Source organism: Pollicipes pollicipes, unplaced genomic scaffold (genome assembly GCF_011947565.3).
Source record: "Pollicipes pollicipes isolate AB1234 unplaced genomic scaffold, Ppol_2.1 Scaffold_4881;HRSCAF=5763_pilon_pilon_pilon, whole genome shotgun sequence".
Lineage (NCBI taxonomy): Eukaryota > Metazoa > Arthropoda > Thecostraca > Pollicipedomorpha > Pollicipedidae > Pollicipes > Pollicipes pollicipes.
The window spans coordinates 53,223,976-53,243,442 of NW_023596576.1; the positions used below are offsets into that span (position 1 = coordinate 53,223,976).

At 58.3% G+C, this 19,467-nt stretch overlaps 1 pseudogene; it reads left to right on the top strand.

Annotated features, from left to right (window-relative positions):
• The first annotated feature begins 383 nt into the window (after positions 1 to 383).
• Positions 384 to 19,431, top strand: LOC119100592 (ceramide transfer protein-like; annotated as a pseudogene).
• Positions 19,432 to 19,467: the final 36 nt, after the last annotated feature.

Genomic DNA, 19,467 nt, shown 5'->3' on the forward strand with positions numbered 1-19,467 from the left:
CGTGCCGGTCATCACGTTGCGAAATTGGGTTATTCCCAAATGGTAGTTTTGCATTTGTAGGCCTTGCCGCGCATCACCCTGTAATTATTGTTTCCTCCCCCCTTTTTCTCTCTCTTGTAAGCCGTGCGGTGCTCCTGTTGCTGAGCGTAAACGCTCGTTTTTTGAGCATTATTTTCATGCAACCAAGTACTTGCAAGAAGTAGTAATCACTCCGAGGATTAAATCCAAGGGTGCCAGGCGACGGCCCCATCCCGTCGACAGTTTGAGAAAAAATGTGGAATTATGCAAGTCTTGGTGATCTTTGTATCTTGCGAATGGCGCGGAGGAGACGATTGGGGGAAGGAGGCCGCCAATCACATTGCCTGCCTCCCCCTCCGCGTACCCTTGCCCATACCTGGTATCGGTAGACTCATCGCGTTGCCATTGGCGTGATTGCTGAGTTTGGGACTTGCGGATACCGATACAGAGGGGTGGTGGAAGCATTTGTTAAAGGTAGGTGATGCGCTTTATGGGTTACGAATTAAAATGACATATGTTTTTTTCTACACCATGCAGCACGTAGCTTATCGGATCAAGGTGCTTTGAAGGTTACAGCTTTCCATAGCATCATGCTAAGCTGCTGTGGCCATAATTTTACTGAAAAGCGTTAGGCTGCTAGGCCTGTTCATACCTGCATGCTACTAATTCATGTGGTTTGCTATTGTTTAGCACATGCATGTGTTTCAAGGGTGCGTTTGTAGGCCTCAAAAACTGAATTACTGAATGTCTCTTTCTGCTTTTAGGATGGCAATGGAAGAACACACAGTCACCTTGAGCGATGATGAAGAAGAAATGGAGCAGCAGGCAGTTTCTCTCAATTATGAGGGGTCATTAAATAAATGGACCAATTACATCCATGGTTGGCAGAACCGATGGATGGTTCTTTCAAATGGTATGACATGAACTTCTCCTTTGTTTGTGGTTGCTTGTGACTGATCTACTGGAACTTGGCTGATTTCAATCAGCATTGAGTGGGATAGGTCCCAGACTTATGAACTTTGTGAAGTCATCTTCCTGAGTACTGCTCAATGCATGTACCATTACTGATTGTCTGTAATTATCTCAGTCCATGGTTAGGCTCCCAATAATTGTTCTAGGTCATGAAATCAGCAAAGCATTATCAAGGTGTTTACCTTTTTGATCATCAAGACACATTTTTTCTGATGACAGTCATGCTTGATGTTGCTTCTGAACTGACTACATATTTTTGTAATTTTATGAAATTTGGGTCTGATAGCAGCCTGTGAAATAGCCATGACATGTGCTTTGACCATGTTATGGATTCATTGTATAGGTGACAAGTGGAATTCCTGTTGCACTGTGCAGTGGTGCTATCTATTGGTGATGCGATATCACTTCTAGGTTTGTCTGTATTGCAGGTACATTGTCATACTACAAATCTGAGCATGAGCAAGGTGTTGGGTGTCGTGGGGCTATCAGCATCCACAAGGCAGCTATTAAGGTAATGTGTGAGCACCAGCTGGGATCACTGTGGGGTGGTATCTTTCACTGCTGAAAAATACTCACATGTTTTCCTATATATGTCAGACAGCATGACCAAACATAAATATCATGGTTTCCTGAGATTGGACATAGCACAGCAAAATGACTACTTTTTCTCTTGTTAATGTATTGATACATTCTGCATATTTGCCTTTTTAAAATGATATCTGTCTGCATGTGCTTCTTTCATCTGATACAGTGGATTACATATGTTAAGTGCAGTGTGGTGTGGGCTGATATGTCTTTATGTGGCACAAGTAGCTCAGTATCTCGAAGGAGACAAGGTTTTCTGACCACCTGATTCAACCTACCCCAGGTGAAAGGCCCAGTTCATGTGCAAGGTCTGTTTGGATGCAATTCCATCCATGCAAGCTATTACAATATCATCCTTAAAACTTGACATGTTGAGTTATCTGGTGAACCATTTGTATGGTAGCTCCACATCACAGCCTGTAGTAGGCCTGTTTTCATAATTCTTTAGGGTGAAGTGTGTTATGTGTTTTCGGCCTACATGAATCCTCAATAGTTATCTTGTCAGGAAAGGTGGTACATCATTGTGTCCAGAGTTTGTCAAGGTGATTTCCAGTGCCCAGTAGCATCAAACAAGCCACCTTTTTGCAGCCACATGAGTTTGATGAGTGCCGGTTCGACGTGTGCGTGGGCGATTCAGTTTGGTACCTCAGGTCCAACTCGCTTGAGGAGCGCAACCGCTGGATGGACGCCATCGAGCGGGCCAAATGCGTGAGTGCTCTCTGTGGCTTTTGGCGTGGGGGGTCTGCTTCCTCAGCTGAGCCTCAGGGGGGGGGGGGGGGGCAGTGCAGTCCTGGCAGTTGGGTTGTTGATGGTGGCCACTCAAGGTAGGCATGAGGGACATGTGACATCTTTCCCCATGTGACTATCAGTAACATCAAAAGCAATGTGGAAATGTGAGTTAGCAGCATAGACCATGATAGCTGAGCAGACCACTGCCATCTGGATGTAGAATGTGGCTTTGTTAGTTTTCATGCTATTCTTTACAACTTTGTTGTCTAGAACATGCTCATATTTTGCAGAAATAGCTTTAGGCCTTGTAGTTTTGTTATTTCAAGTTCAGTCCTAGTTTTGTCTTAATTTGTAAAAGCTGATGATCAGTTATTCCCATTCAAACAATGATGCCACCATCCAAACATTGCAACTAATTTCCTATGATCAGTGTATATAAGTACGGCCTGCTGTCCCTGTTCAGTGCTGCTCAATACTCGGTATCGTTGCCGGGTCGCTCCGGGGCCGGTGCTCTGACGCTGTGTGTCGCCAGGCGGACTCGGCGTACGGCAGCGCCAACAGTCTGAAGCGGCATGGCTCGGCGCTCTCGCTCACCTCCAACACGCTCTCCGGATCCGGTGTCAAGTGGTGCAAAGGTGCGCCGCTCGGGCTGGCCGCCCGCTCTGGTCATGGGTCGAGCAGCCCAAGTCTGCTGTGTCTTACACTCGGAGCGTGATCCCCCTCCCCCGCCAGTTGGGGGCTCCGCCAGATGTGGCCGGTACTTCCGTGTTATGAGTTTGACTGTTGTTAAGCTCCAGCGAGGTGTTCATGCCTCTGTTTGTGGTAGATCTGTGCATGGCCATGTTTTATGCTTGCACATTGGCAAATACAACATCTGGTAAAGTTTAGGAACGTTGTCTGCTATCTGCAGTTCGGCCAACGACCAAGAATCCTTCGCGCGCGTCACTTTCATGATGCTTTTGGCTGGACATTCCCTTCCTCGTCTCATAGCCGCGGTCGCCTCCGATCGGAAGTGCACCTGCTCTGTGCCATCGGGCCCCGCGTGTTGGCTGCAGTGGCCCATCCGGCGCGTCCGCGCGCCTTGCCACGTGACCACGGCCCTGACCGCGCCGACAGGCCTCAAGGAGAAGATTGAGGAGCTGGAGACGTACCGTGACATCCTGAAGCGCCAGGTGGACACCCTGCAGACCTTCTTCGACACCTGCGTCACCGCTGGCGACCGCGCGCGCGCCAAAGGTGAGCGCACGTCCCTGCCTTGTCGCCCGAGGGCGAAGGCTGGGATGTGTGGGAGGGGGGGGGGGGGGGGGCGTCTCGCGAATGGGCCGCCTTCTGGCCCGCGAAGTACCGGGACGGACGATGACGTGTCTTGGTTTTGTGGTGGTACGGCTTGGTTTTGCAAATGCCATTCACTTCCTTTTTCACAACGCTTTAGAGGAATTTCTGCACCCTTCGTTGTGCTTGCTGCTTCGCTGCTTCTCGATATTCCTGTTGGTGGCGTATTTTACACATGCGTTATCCGTTGCGCGTGCGTTACGCGTCACGTGTGCGTCACAACATGCGGCTGTCGATCTTCCTAACGATGCGGCGGCCCGTGAACACACAACGATTGGGAGATGTCCTGAATGCTGATGCACACAGCTTTCCATCCACTATAAATCACACGCCGTCTGTCAAGCGCCCCGCCGGTGGAGCATCTGCCCGGGGTTTGCAGCCCGATCGTGCTGAGCGTGTCGTCACACGTGGCCCGATGCACCGTTTTGCAGTGTGGAGCGACAGTGAGGACGAGAGCGCTCCACCACTGGCGAGCGGAGAAGCGCGACCACGTAAGTCCCGCCCAACCGTGTTCGGTTGCGGTCTACCAGGCCATCAAAATATTGATAATGCCACGCTTGTTCTCGACCTGAAATAGCAGCATGTGCTGCCGGTGTAATGTACAGTGTCACCAGCGTCTCTTTCCCTCCAAAACACGGGAAATTTTCGTTTTTTTGGAGGGGGGGGGGGTAACGCTGGTAACACTAGCATGTGCATGTGCTGTCGGTTTGATATACATTGTTAACAGCCCCCAAAACAACGGGAGTTTTTTAATAGCATATTCTACCAGTGTCTGCTGTTACACTTTTATTAGGCGGATGAGATCTTCTTTCGATGGAGGGTGGTGACATATATCGCAGTACGCGAGCGCGTTCGTCCAGTATGTCGTGTCCCGAGGCTGCCTTCCACCTAAACGGCACGGAGACATCCCGCCAGCTGTCACCGCGCCACAGCCGGCGTCGGGCCGGACTCCACCGAGCTTCGCCCGGCGCGAGCACGCCTGTGACGCCCGTGTTCGACCCGTTCCAGCACCAGGGCTGCTGCAGCCGACCAGGGAGGCGTTCCAAGGCCTCGGTTTGGACCCAATCGACTTCAAGGGCGAGGCCATCACATTCAAGGTGGGCTGGCGAGTGCCACGGTAACGGCAAAGGCGCGCTTGCCAAAACATCAGGCGCTGGTTATCGCATTCTATTGTCGCGTCTGGGGGTTGACGGTTGACGATATGGCTCCTTTGCGGTCTGTGCGCGTGATAAGGCATGAGGAACATCATATCTCTGGTGAGCATCTGTATTTGGCTCAGGATGTTGCGTTGGAACAGCCACCATTTTGTTTGCTTGGGCGGCGTTCTACTTAGCTTTGCTCGGTTTGGGGCAACCGACTTCGGTTGATCATTATTCGAAATATCGAGCGAACTGCCACAGCCCCAGCCAGCGACCGCGGCGGAAGTGTGGCCACGACCTCGTCAGACTATGCTGTCACCCTGCGGACTCCGGATGCGAGCCCCCAGTGGCACGTGGCCGTGCCGCGCCGTCGGCCCCCGAGCGTGCCGTTCACCAGGGTGCCGGGTGTCCGTGCCGTCCGTGGTGCCCGCCCCGACAGAGCCGCCCGCCCGGCCGTGACGAGCGCCGCCGGCCGGCGTCCCCGGGTGTCCGTGCCGTCCGTGGTGCCCGCCCCGACAGAGCCGCCCGCCCGGCCATGACGAGCGCCGCCGGCCGGCGTCCCCGGGTGTCCGTGCCGTCCGTGGTGCCCGCCCCGACAGACCCGCCCGCCAGGCCGTGACGAGCGCCGCCGGCCGGCGTCCCCAGGCCACCACGGCCGGCGTGCTGTCGACGCTGCAGCACTGCGCCGAGCTGATGAGTCAGCGCGAGGACGGCTGGCGACGCCGGATGGAACGCGAGCTGGAGCGGCGCCGCCTGCTCGAGGAGCGGCTGGCGCGTCAGGAGGAGGCGGCAGCGGCCGCCACCGGCTCGCCCGGACCAGAGAGCCCGGCAGGGAAACGGCACGTGATGTTTGGCGGCCCCGACTACCAGGTCAGTGCATAGGCGCCACATGACCAGCGTAGTCGGTACGCCCCAAAGCCCACATCATCGCCAGGTCAGTGCCGGCCCTGGCTGGTGTGGTCGGGTCCTGACCATCAGAGTAGTCCCCGGGCGGGCGCCGACTGTGGGGAAAGAAATGAGCCTGTCGCCTGCGTGAACTCGTGCTGATCGGACTTAACCCATTGGAATGCACTATGGCCACACTTGGTATCAGCAAGGAAGGCCATAAGTCCCTTTTTGCCTTTTTGGGATACTGAGTTCGTTGTTCTTTATGCGAAAAATCAGGAGCGCAGCCAGGATTGGCTTGCTTATGGGGCGGCGGGAGTGGACAGATCTCGGTGAGTGCAAGTCACATCAATGTTAATTTCCGGAGCCCGTTATGGTGAAAAATCCGGTCTCGGTGAGTGGCTCCCGCTCCCTCAGGGTCGCTCCTTTGCGGTGGGGGAGGTGTGAGTGCATCGGCTACCGGGGCCATTTTGTGCGCCGTTGCCGAAAATAACTGGCCTCGTGAAATGAAGGTCGTTTATTCTCAGTATAATAACTACCAACTCATATCTCACAGGTGTGTAGAGAACGTCCCCGCACTGACATTCACCGCCCGTGCACTAGATGTACAGCGCTGGAGTATTGGCTTGCTGGAGGCCTGCGTCGGCCTGACAGCGTTGATTTACGGGGTGAATCAATTCGAATAGGCTTATGTACTAGGTGACTGATGGAAGCATTAGTACAAAAATGTGAGCATTTTGAGCGGATATCAGTCACGTTCAACTCAACTATACGCACTAGTGATTTTCACGGCCCGATCCGTCTTGGAGTCCAGGCCGGGGCGTGTGGCGCTTGAGACCGGTGTCGGAGGTTGTGGCGTCGGCGGCATTTCTGGGCGCGAATGTCACTGGCCGATCTGTGCGCTGCTGGACATTGCTGACAGCGCTTTGCGGACTATATTTTGGCTTACGTCGCACAGCTCTTTTCACACCTCTGTCCACTCAGGTTGCCGAGATTAAACATCAATCTTTAAAAACGCCAGAAGTCTGGTATATCCCCGGTTGGCGTGCGATTGCGCATGACAGTTCGACACATTGCCCCATGTCTTTTCTAGTACAATTGTCAGTTTTCTCGTGTATCGGTATCAGTCAGTATCATGCCGCTGCGACATCTGGTGGCTGAAGTTGGAACTGTTTCAGATCCGCGGTGTTCAGCTTTTTGTAACTCAAATATTGATGTTTCCCATGTTAATTAAGTGGAGAAGTGCTCTGGTTATGGTAATGCAACATTGCAGAATGATCGAATGGAGAAGAAAACTATTGTAATATTGCAACGTTGCAGAAATGCCCTTCCCGAAAATTCACTCATATGACCGCTGCAGTCGCTGGAGCTCCAAAAAAGGACGTGACGACTTGCGCCGCGTTCTTTTAAAAAAGAATACATGTCATTTACTTAAACGACTTTTGTAGCACAACCTTGAAAAGAATGCGCTACTCGTTGCTGAACGTTGCATGACGTCGCAATCAGTGGGCGTAAAGGCTATCTGTCGGCGCACCATGTCGGTCAGAGGCGTGGTTGGCCGTGTGTGGCTGCCGAACCTACAAACTGTCGGGGTGGGTGGCGCTAAGGAAGGCCGCGTCGTGACGATTGATAATGACGGTCACTCCTGCGGCCTCGCTCATAATGTATGCATACATTGGTAGTTATCAGTTATGAACATACTTGGGTATCAAAAAAGAGTTTTGGTAAAAACAAGCTTGCATATAAATGCACGCGAATGGTGCTCGCTTAGTGAGCCTTACTTGAAACACGTGGGCGGCCCCGTTGTCACAATTCCTCGAGGCCTGCCGCTTTGTAATCACGGCTGGCATGTTCATGCAGTCTGGTATGGCATGCGCTCATGCAGTGCTGGCATTTCAGCAAACGAGAACTCCAATCCTACAAAAGTCGTGTGTTTTATGTGCGCACATTTGACAGGATGGTATTTGATCAGGTGTGATCCTACGAGATGATGAGCAGAACGTGATCTGATCTTCCCCCTTCGCCCTGCATGGGGGACGTAAATTCGATGATTGCGGAACGTTGCAGAGCGCAGTAGTCGGAAGCCGATCCGGATCTTCACAGCCTGCTGTCGCACGATGCACGGCTGACTCGTTTTGAGTCGGCAGAAAACGGCCGGTCTCGTGGGCAAAAGTGGGGGTCGACTGGTGTAGCCCCAAGCTGTGTGCAATAAGTGATCGTTGCGCACGTCCTCACGCACGAGCCGCCGGTCCGCCGGAGAGTTTTAAAGGCAGTTAAAAGCAGAGAGCGAACTGCATGGCGTTGCTCGGTGTGTCATTAAACGGTCCCAGAATCGTCCCATAACTAGGAACTCGCCATGTTACGGGTACGGCTACTTTTTCAGAAACGGTATCGAATCAGGAAGCGATGGGCTGAATTGAAAGCGGTTGAACCATGAACCATGCACGTGTCGGTGCGGCCGTTTGCGGCGCGGCCAATGTCCACTCATAGTATTTCCGTTTTCTAAACATGAGTCGCAGCCACCAAAGACCGGAAATCTTCACAAAGCCACCAGTTTTATTAGATTAGCTTTCCAGACTTGAGCAGACTTGCCCGTCAACCTTAAATCCGGGATTTTCCTGCAGTTAACTAACTCCCAGAGGCTACATTGGTGTATCTTTTAGCGTTTGCGGATGGTCCAACGCATCGGTCCTACCCGCTCGTATGCGTTGCAACAGGTGGCCTGTTCCATTAGCGTTAAGTTCTCACATTACTCACATCGTGATAATTGATAGCCCTCTCGTATGTTATCACCGCGCTCATCCCGCTTCACCGGTGTTTCACCGATCCACTGAGAGCAGTTTGGGTCCTCGTACGGTTGTCAGATTAAACATCCCCTGTGGGGATCAGGAAACAAGACTTGGGACTCTCAACCACTCAGCTGAGGCTGAAATACACAAAATTGTTCATCGAAAACGTGTTGATAGGTGCGGGTTGCAATCCAGATTCAATTGCAGGGACTAGAATAACCTGCCACCTAATCTGCGTACAAGTCCTTATCCCCAAAATGGTTAGTATTGCATAGATAGTCCTGAAAACAACATTGCATCCCTGCGATCCGATTCTCGAAGACGTATTGCCTCCATCGGACGTCGGCCCGTGGCTTGGTCTGTTCGGTGATGTGACACTGACCGCCCTGGCACGACATCCAAGCTGGTTCGCCGACTTGAAAGTTTGTTAGCGTGCTGCGGTCAGTCTTCTGCGGGGCATTGGTGTCAGCGTCGGCCCAAGAGCCGGTGCTGAGACCGGTCGCGACCGGTCACCGCAGGCGTGACGTCAGACCGCGGCCAGTGACGTCACGCCGCGCCGCGCCGGGGTGGTGCACCGAGCCGATACTCCTGACTCGGACCCCGCTCACCGGCCGCTGGCAGTTGGTGAGCGCAGCGCATCTCCGGCGACCGGCCGAGGCCCTACAAGAGCCGATTGGGCGATAGTTCACTTCCGTTATCGTAGTAATTTATTACTGTATAGCCTGCATCCCACGAAAAAGTGCAAAAGTGGGGCAAGATGTCAGTTGTTTGGGATGTGTTGGGGTTGAAAAACGAGAAATTCATGTCTCTTTGAGGGTATTGCAGGACGTTTAAGGTGGGCGCACTTTTTGAAGACAAAAGTGAGATAGGTTTAGTTGATAAATGCCCGCGGGGTTGTGTTACATGCGTGCATGGGACTAGTGGGATTTTCCCTTTTGAGGAACCCATTGGAGCAGGTCTTTTGTAACCCGAACTGACAGGGCATTCTTGCAATCAGTTTATCACAGATGTATGTCAATGGCAAAGTTACAATCTATATAAAACTGTCCTACAGTCAGTCTTACAAATAGCGTACCATCACGTGCTTTGCACAATGGAAACTGAGCCCGCGTGCGAAGCTTCCACAAAAAGTTGTGGGTGTCAGGGATAGTAGGTTTTTTCTGGTGCTCCGAGCCGATCCTCCTGACTCGGGCCCATTCACCGGCCGCTGGTAGTTGGTGAGAGGAGCGCATCCCCGGGGACCGGCTGGAGACCGGTCGAGGCTGGTGGTGCTCGCCCGCTCGCCGTACACTCTGCGATGCCGCAATCTCCGGCTGTCTGCCATCCAGGCGGGCCGATCTCCGGCTGTTCACTATGCAGGCGGGCCGGGTTCGGCGGACGCTGCCGTGACCGCGCCGCCGCCGGGCCGCACACACACGCACCTCGGCGCGACGTGACGTCACCGGCTGCGGTGTGTGACGTCACGCGTGCGGTGACTAGTCGCGTCAGCCGGATGCGCGGGGCGTGCCAGGGGCGGCGCTGGCCGGTGACGCGGCGGCCGCCAGCTGACGAGCGCCGCCGCCGCCGCCGCCGCCGGCCGTACAGTCTCTAGCAGGGCAACCCGCGCGGGTTGGCGCGGTGCGGCCGGGACGGGAGGCGCGGCCGCTGCGGCTGGTTGCCAGTGCGCGCGTGTGACTGCTGGGCAGCGTGCTGCCGACGTCGACTCCGACCGCGGCGCGGCTGTGCGGAGCCCGGTGCCGTCATGGGCCTCCACAAACAGAACAGCCTATCCAGCATCTTCCGCAAGCCGTTCCATAAGAAGAAGAGCAAGCACAAGGCGGCGCGGAGCGAGGCGGCCGAGGCGGCACCGGCGGGCGCGAGCCCGGCGCCGGCTTGCGAGCGGTGCCCGCCGCTCGAGAAACGCGTGGCGCAGCTGACGAGCGAGCTGCAGGAGGTGCGCGGCGAAGTGACGGCGCTGAAGAGCTCGGTAGCGTTGCTGCAGACGCAACTGAGTCGCGCCGACAGCGCCGGTCGTGGTCGCCGCCGGCGCGACTCGTACGAGTCCTGCTGGGACGCCACCAGTCTACGCTTCTACAGTGCGCAGGAGGTACCGTGCGCCACGTCCGACCTTGAGGACAGCCCGCCAGTCTCGCCACGGCGCGCCGCCGCCGCTGCCGTCGCTTGGACGGCGCCGGGCAGCCCGTGACGGCCGGGAAAACGGCCGTCACGGTCGCGTCGGACAGGGCAGCCCGTCCGGTCGACCTGCCGTGTTCTTTGTGAGCAGGCTCGGTGACCCGGCGAGCGCCGGCTCTGTCGCAATGCGGGCGTCGGACGGCGGCGGGGTGATCGCTCAGCGCGGCGTCAGCTCCGCTCGGAGCCCGTGTGGAGCCGCCCGGCCGCCCGGCCGCCAGGCCGCCAGGCCGCCGCGCTCGGCCGGCAGCGCCATGTAGCCGGCATTGTGCAACGGGGGTGGAGGACGCCCGGTGCGGGCCGGTCGGGCTGCCGGAGCTGTCGCGCGCGCCGCGCGGCACCGGCCGGACCCGCGCCCACTGCGTGGCCGGCGGGGGCTGCGCGCTGTCGGGCGAGGCTTTGTGTGGGATGACGGAGGTGGGGGGAGGGGGAACGAAGGGGAGTGCGGGCGCTCGTGGGGAGCGGGGGCGCGCGTGGTCCGGTTCGGCGTCGGCTTGGGAGGCGGGGTGTGGGGGCCGGGCGGACGGGGCGTGGTGGCCGCGTGGTGTCCTATGACCGCTAGATGGGTGCCGTGAGCGACTCCCAGAGATGGGCGAGACCGCAAGCGCGCGAGGCGTGCCGTCTGTTTACGGGGCCTGGCGTGTCAGGGCTATTTTCGGTGCCGTCCTGCAGGGTCGTGTGGCGGCGGCGCCAGTCACCCTGTGGACCCGGTCAGAGGATCTGCCAAATCTCCCCCCCCCCCCCGCCCCTCATTCGCTCCCTCCATCTGCCGGCCATTCCTGACAGAGACCGAGCTTGCTGCTATAATCGGCGTGATAGCCCGGGCCTGGGCCTGACCGCCGCCTGCCTTCGATGGGCTCAGCAAACCGCGGCTGAGCGCCATTGAAAAAGTCCCGCGCTTTAGGACGGAAGACCGTGCGCCTCGCGTGCAATTGTCGCTCTTGATGCTGGTGGTGCCTGACGCTTCCACGTGCTAGCTGGACTGCGGTGGGTGTGCAGCTTTATGGGTCCTTTGTGTCGGCAGGGAGGATCCGATAGCGACTTTATAGTTATCGTTGAATTAGTATGAATGAGGCATAAAACGGGTCCCATGCTCTTCTGTCTGCGGCTGTCCAGGCGTCTAGTGATGCGAGTGCAATAAATCACATGCTATAACATGTGTGGATCCGGAACGGATTGCGGGGCAGCTTATGTGGTCGATTGAACCAATAATTTTACTACATGAAGAGTGTGCCACTGAAAAACGTGAGAATAAACTTTTTCATAGTAGCAAATTTGTGGGGTGATCCTATTTGCAGCTGGAATTACAGGAAAGCATTACGAGCAGCGTATTCTGCTAACGTTATGGGGTTATTAGGACATTGTTTACGTGTTCCATTTCCATTGTAGCTGCTCGCCGTTGCCTGCGGCATCGCTCGCTGGAGACCAGAGTCGTACCAGCGCATCAGCATAGCAATTGGATATGACTGCATCGGTGAATCCGCGAATCAAAGCATCAGTAAGCCAGCTCAGCTACCTTTGATCGCTTGGCTATAAAATCAACTGCACTGGACCACAGACTATGTTGATAGCTGGGACCGGGACCGCGCTGTAGCTGCACTGGACCACGGAATCTGTTGATAGCTGGGACCAGGACCGCGCTGTTTTCCACAGCCATGTCGCACTGTGGGCCGAGTATCCCGTAAGTGCGCGTCATTGGCCTCAATTGTCAAATGGCACCGGAACCGGCGAGCTGTTGGAGCCCTCGCGGGTGGCGGGCATCCCCCCCCCCCCCCCGGCCTTCTTCCCACACACTCAGACGCGGCGTGGTGACCGTTCGCCACGCGTGCGCACGAGGCTGGAGCCAATCCGTTTCTGAGTTCAGCTCGACCGAAAAACCGCATCCGCCTTCCGTCTGTGTCGATCGGCAATCTGCGGACGGACGGCCAACCAGTTTCAGTTTGAAAGTGTTGCGACAACCTCATGAATCTAAAAGTAAGGCTATCATGTACAATCTCACGCATTCAAAGCAGAGGCAATCGCGTACAATGGTAGCGGCTGTTCGCGGCGCGCCACACCGCACGCCGGTGCCTCGGCCAGTACCGGGCTCGGCCGCCAGACCGGCTGCCCCGGAACCAGGGTTGCAAGTTTGCTTTATGTGGATGCTTCGGTGATCAGCTGGCTAGCTATTCTGCCGGTGCGATTTCGCCACGGCCGGCTGCCACTGCCACGTGCAGTCACCTTCGTGGGAGGAGCGCACACCGCCGGTCTGGCGGTGGCTGCTGCCGTGTGCAGTCACCTTCGTGGGAGGAGGCGCACACCGCCGGTCTGGCGGTGGCTGCTCTGTGTGTGCAGTCACCTTCGTGGGAGGAGCGCACACCGCCGGTCTGGCGGTGGCTGCTGCCGTGTGCAGTCACCTTCGTGGGAGGAGCGCACACCGCCGGTCTGGCGGTGGCTGCTGCCGTGTGCATTCACCTCCATGGAAGGAGCGCACACCGCCGGTCTGGCGGTGGCTGCTGCCGTGTGCAGTCACCTTCGTGGGAGGAGCGCACACCACCGGTCTGGCGGTGGCTGCTGCCGTGTGCAGTCACCTTCGTGGGAGGAGCGCACACCGCTGGTCTGGCGGTGGCTGCTGCCGTGTGCAGTCACCTTCGTGGGAGGAGCGCACACCGCCGGTCTAGCGGTGGCTGCTGCCGTGTGCAGTCACCTTCGTGGGAGGAGCGCACACCGCCGGTCTGGCGGTGGCTGCTGCCGTGTGCAGTCACCTTCGTGGGAGGAGCGCACACCGCCGGTCTAGCGGTGGCTGCTGCCGTGTGCAGTCACCTTCGTGGGAGGAGCGCACACCGCCGGTCTAGCGGTGGCTGCTGCCGTGTGCAGTCACCTTCGTGGGAGGAGCGCACACCGCCGGTCTGGCGGTGGCTGCTGCCGTGTGCAGTCACCTTCGTGGGAGGAGCGCACACCGCCGGTCGGGCGGTGGCTGCTGCCGTGTGCAGTCACCTTCGTGGGAGGAGCGCACACCGCCGGTCTGGCGGTGGCTGCTGCCGTGTGCAGTCACCTTCGTGGGAGGAGCGCACACCACCGGTCGGGCGGTGGCTGCTGCCGTGTGCAGTCGCCTCCGCGGGAGGACCTTATACCGCCGGTTTTCGGTGGCTGTTGTCGTAAGCTGGCGGCGAAAGGGGACGTGCGGACTGTTCAGTGTCATGCCGTGCAGCGCCGGTTTGTTTGACGTGCCAGCGCTGGCTGATGGGTGAATGCTGGATTTTGCTTACGCAGACCGCGTTGCTTCGGGAGTCATGAGGCAGAGTCAGCAGCTTTCCGTCGAGTCCCGCGCTGTGCGAGTCCCGAGTCCGCCACTGAGTTTCGTGGTGTAGGCCGTAGTTCGCAGTGGAGTCCTGTGTCGGATCGAGTCCCCTGTCGAGTCCAGCTTGTTTCGTGTCGTGCGCCGCAGAGGCCCAAGGCCGTTGCTGACCTTGCTTCGTGCGCGTGCTGTTGCAGGAGGGTCCGCACAGCACCATCGGCGAGGATGAGTTCTTCGACGCGGTGGAGTCGGCGTTGGACCGCATCACCGAAGACCAGGAGTTCCGCGACAAGATGCGGCAGAAGCAGCACGTCAAGCCTCCCCAGGCGCCCAGCAACCGCCAGCACTCGCTGCACAACGAGGTACGACGTGTCGTGTCTGCCGGAGGCTGACGGACGGACGGCACTCTCCCAGCGCTGTACCGCGACCACGCCGGCAGCGGATGGCCCGGCACTGATCGCTTCTCAAGACGTGCTGAACGTGCTGCTGTTGGACAATGCTCGTTGACGTTAAGGCTGTTCGAGTGGTCAGCTGCTGCGGTTTATGAGCGTGTCTGGCCCTTGAGCATGGAACGCGCGGACTCAAGTTTCCGAGGCGCATTTTGTAGGCAAATGTCTGTTTTCCTCCAGTCACTGTTTCCTCTTGTCACAGATGCAACGACTTACCTCCAGCAGCGCTGATCGCATCATGGCGTTTCCCAATGGAAACGACTTTTGTTTCTGGGCGCCAGAGTGTTACACAACGAAAAGATCCTAACGCAATACTGTGCACGTGATGGCAGACTTGCTTGGCCTCCGGTTTCGTGACGCTCGGCACATACGCTGTCGGCGGCTGTAGCTCCCGCTCGCTTGAGGCCAGGCCCCCACGGCCCTCGTGCGCTGCTCCAAGCCGACCTGACGACACGTGCTCGTCCACCCGTCCCTCAAGACCGATTCTCTCCCACTGTGCCCCACGACCGGCGCCTCGCCAGCCCGCCGCTCACGCGCCTCCCGCCGCCAGGTGGAGCAGGTGAGCCAGCAGCAGCTGCGGTACTGCGCTGGCCGGCGTCGACGACGGCGTGTGGACACTGTTCGCGCAGGAGGGCGAGATGAAGATGTACAAGCGCGAGGAGGAAGTGGACGGCCTGGCCGTCGACCCGCTCAAGGCTGTGCACGTGGTGTCGGGCGTGACGGCGCACGAGGTCTGCTGGCACTTCTGGTGCCCGGATGTCCGGCTGGAGTGGGAGAGTGAGTGTGCCGACGGGCCCGCGGCGTGGCGCTGGAGGCGGCCGGCCAGCCATGTCGGCCGTTGTGACGTGGCAGCGGGTCAGCGCGCTCCCGGCCCGGTTCCGGGCGCGGCGGACGAGCTGGTTCACGCCGCGGTGGCGTGTCGAATTGTGAGCTGCTTAGGTCGGGCGGCGCGTCGACGATGATGATGCTCGTTCGTGTTCGTGCAATCGACGGAGCTGGAGCGTATGGGTAGTTGTAGCCACTAGCATCTGGCCATCGCCGGAGCATGCCAGAGTTTCGGGGATCTGGGGTGTGGCAGTCAGGGTCATTGCTGGAGCACATGGTGTGTGACACTGGCATGGACCCGGCGCCCGGGCGTGTTTTGGAGACGCGGGCTGCTCGCAACAGCACGGCACGCATACCCCTGGCACAGCCGGCGCCCACCGGCGGGCCGGTGGACTGGACTGGGCACGCTCTCCTGACGTTCGGTTCGGGGGGGGGGGGGGGTAGGGATGGGGTAAGGAGAGCTCAGCGGGGTATCAGGTCGCGGTCGAGCTGCCGGAACAAACTGGTCAGCTGTTGCAAAAGCACGACAGCGGGCTCGTCTGGGGTCTCGGCTTCTGCTGAGCCGATGCTGGGCCGTGACCAGTCGTCGGATCGTCTTTGTGACCAGGCATGACGTGCAGCCTGACGGAAGGCGACATGTTCATGACGAACCACGTCATGTTGGGGGGATGAGTTAAGCGCAGACGCCCTGCGTCCGCTGTGGCATCGCTTGTGTCGCTGGTGTGACATCGCTGGCGTCACTGGCATTGCTTATCGAGGACGGCTCCGGCAACGTGGTGTATCTTTTCGCTTCATTTTAAGACGGCAAATATGTTGGCACTCCTGACCCCGATCTGCGCGCGCCAGTGCCAAACGCGGCGGTGCCCGGCCGGGTCAAGTGACCACAGCCCCAGCCCAGCCTCCTGACGCGTGCGTAGCTGCATGCTCCGGTCAATCCAACTGGCCTGGCAGCGTGAGGCACGGCGCGCCCCCCGACTGACCGCTCTGCCTTCCCTCCCCTCCACCGCAGCCACCGTGAGCGGTCACCATCCTGGAGTCCGTGGACGAGCAAACGGCCATTAACCTGCAGGTGCACAAACGAGTATGGCCGGCCGCCCAGCGCGACTCGCTCTTCTGGTCGCACATTGAGCGCCAGGTGGTGGACGGCCAGGAGTGGTGGCTCGTCGTCAACAACTCGACCGACTACGCCAGCGAGGTGAGCCGGCGCGCGCGCCGAGGCACGCCGGCCGACGCGGCCGCGTGGCCGCTAGGCCCGCCCGGCGCCTGGCCGACGCGCCGCGCCCGGCCGAACGGGTCGGCCTTTTTTTTCTCAAGCCGCGTTGGACGAAGGCATGGGAAGTCGGATTTTGCTGCCGTTTTAAGAGCCGTTTTTAGTTTGCTCGCCATTTTGTGCACTGTTGCACTCACGGGCTGCTGGGTGTTTAGGGGAACCGTGCGCCATCCGACGACGGAAATGGCCACGGACGCATGGGCTGATGGGGTTGTGCCTCGCCTTCCGCCGTCCTGTGTTACGCCCGGTACTTTATGAACCGTCCTTTCCAGATCCCTCCAAAACCCCTGGTAAATGATCCCACGATATCCATAACTATTGTAGTGTTGGCGTCGTCACGTGCACATTTGCTAGTTCCTTCGATTCCATGCACTTTTACACAATTCCATGTCTTTTTTTTACCTTGTTGTTTTCTTTTTGGCGCTCCGCATCAACCTTTTGTCTAACGGGGCACACGCTCGCTTTAACAACAGGCTCAACAACCAGGCTATTAACGGCTGCATGCCCGTGTGGGTTTCAGTGAGTCGCTGAGCTGGTAGCCGGGATGCGTATGTGTTGTAGAGGCACAGTACTGTGCGCCCGTTTCTCTAGATCGCTGTAGCCAGTGCCTGGAGTTTTTGTTTCGCGGCTCCCAGTCACTGTTCGACGCGCGCGGGTCGCTGGGAGTCCACTGCGCGGTACCCGTGTCTGTTGCGCTGTCGTTTACGCAGTTTGTTTTCCGGTAGCAAATGAAACTGCACCCACCCTTCCCCCACACGGACGATCCTCGAGCGGCCGAGGGATGGATCTTTCTGGTAAACAGGCGACAGCCGCGTGCGCGCCACGTGTCTGTGCCTGGTGGCTTCACGTGGCTTTACGTGGCGCATGCTCCCGCCCTGGCAGGAGAGAGACTGGCCTTGCGCGCGTGCGCACGCTCCGACTCGGCCTCGGCCGGGGCAGGGCAGTGTTACTGCCGGGATGCTCATGTGATGCCCGACTTTGGTGTGGACGTTGCCTGCCTTAAGGTGTTGTGTTGGTGTCTTCACTAACCCGTGTCCGTGACATGGCCATCTGCGGTAATCTTGATCTAGCAGTGTTCATAGTCTTCGCTGTCATCTTGTCCTGTGATCTCCCTCCGGCACGCCTCCGTGATTGGCTCTTGTGAGACTGCTCTCCAAACTTTCGCCCAGATTCCGCTTCGTCATGCCATCATGTATTGGCCCTCCATGCCGCTGTTAAATGGACTGAAACCAGATTGCACCGTCTCTCCCTGATTCTACTTGCCCCTCTGCTGAAGAGCACCTGTCTCCAAGACGGGATACCTCCCTGCTGGACGCACTGACGCCTCTCGGCCTCCGCTTCCTCATAACAAGCCCCCTGCGCACGTGCTGGTGCCTGCCTACTGCACACGCCACGTGACCCGCCTTGCCGCCGAGACATTCATTTCGCCCCGCATGTGTTCGAGCCGGGCCGGGCCGGTGCCGCCTTTGTGCCGTGCAGCGCTTGCGCCGGCCTTTGACCTCCGCGCCGTCGCTGCGATGGCCCCTGACCTCCACGCTGCCGCTGCGCCGGGCGCCTGTCGGCCAGCTGTGGCCGCGCGTCCGCCCTGCGCAGGCTGCCGCTCCTGAGAGCTTTGAATGGTGCCGCGACCGCGCTGCGTGCCGGGAGGCGGCCGTGTTAAGATCCGGCGGCTGGTGACGGTGTTAGCTGTGACTGATGCCTTTCCGTGTGCTATTCCTTTTGGAGCAGTGTGAGCACTGAAAGATACTAACAAGCCCGGACGCTGTGCAAAAGACAAGTTTGGTCGCTAGCTGCCTGTTCCTTGATGCTGTTGTTACCGTGCCAAGGCAGTGTTGTCTGTATATGTCCGGTGCCGTCGCGGTCCCGACAACTGGGCCCGTCGTGATGTCGGTGGCACGCAACGGCCTTCCTCCCGGGCGATGTACGCGGGTCGGACCGCCGGCTGAGTCACAAGCCTTGAGGCTGGGCGGGAATCAGCCGGGTCGGACCGATCACGGCTGGGTGTCGAGGTGGCTGACTGTGTCACCTCTTGTCTGTTGGGTTCGTCTCGTGTTAGCTGTTACCTGCGGCTATTTCGTCTCTCACGTGCTTGTCCCGGTGTGGGAGGTAACGTAGCGTTGTGAGCGGCAGAGCTGGTCAAGTCCCCTCTTGGCGTCTGTTTGGTGCTCCTCGTTTGGTGGTCCTTGCTTCAGGAATGTCCTCGTCCCGGGAGGTGTTCGGTGGGCGTCGACTGCGCACAGTATCCGTCGGTCTTGGCAGACGGTGTCAGGGTGTAAGCGTCATCTCTGACGTCATTGTCTCGCCGCCGAGTAGTGAGCGTGCGCTGTGTGCCGATAACACCAGGTCATTAGCCAGGGCCGCCTAGACTGGACGTTTGCGAGGCAGCGCCATGCCAGGCCCTCTGCCACCTTCGAGGAGCTGTGAAGCCACACGTCAGGGCAAGGGCCTCGGGCTGGGTTGGAGCCCATTGTTACTGTACTTACCGCAGATTGGCACGATGATGGAGCTCACGCTTATTGGCGATCAAAGTTTTTTTGCGTGTTGACGTCCACAAATTTGTCCAAAGAGGGCCGCTTGCGGTCCGTGACCGCCGCCATCTGTGAACGGGACCGTCTGTCAGCAATGTGCGCGTATGCCGGCAGGCGGCGCGCGAGTCGAGCGACAAGTACGTGCGCGTGCTGCTGACTGTGTGCATGGCGTGCCAGACGGAGATCGTGGGCGACAAGTCCGACCTTTCCAAGGTCACCCGGGACCAGCTGCGCTGCAAGATCACGTACTGCTCCGTCGGTGAGTTGGCTGCGGTGCGGGGTGCCGCCTGCCGGCCTGCCAAACGACGTCGGCGCTGGCTGCGGTCCTGTGTCGCTGCCGTCGGCCGAGATTGGGGATGTGTGCACCATCACTCTCGTCGGGAGGGAGGGATCGGTGGGTGTGTGCACCATCACTCTCGTCGGGAGGGAGGGATCGGTGGGTGTGTGCAGCGTCGCTGCCGTGAGGGGCAGGGATCGGTAGGTGTGTGCACCATCACTGT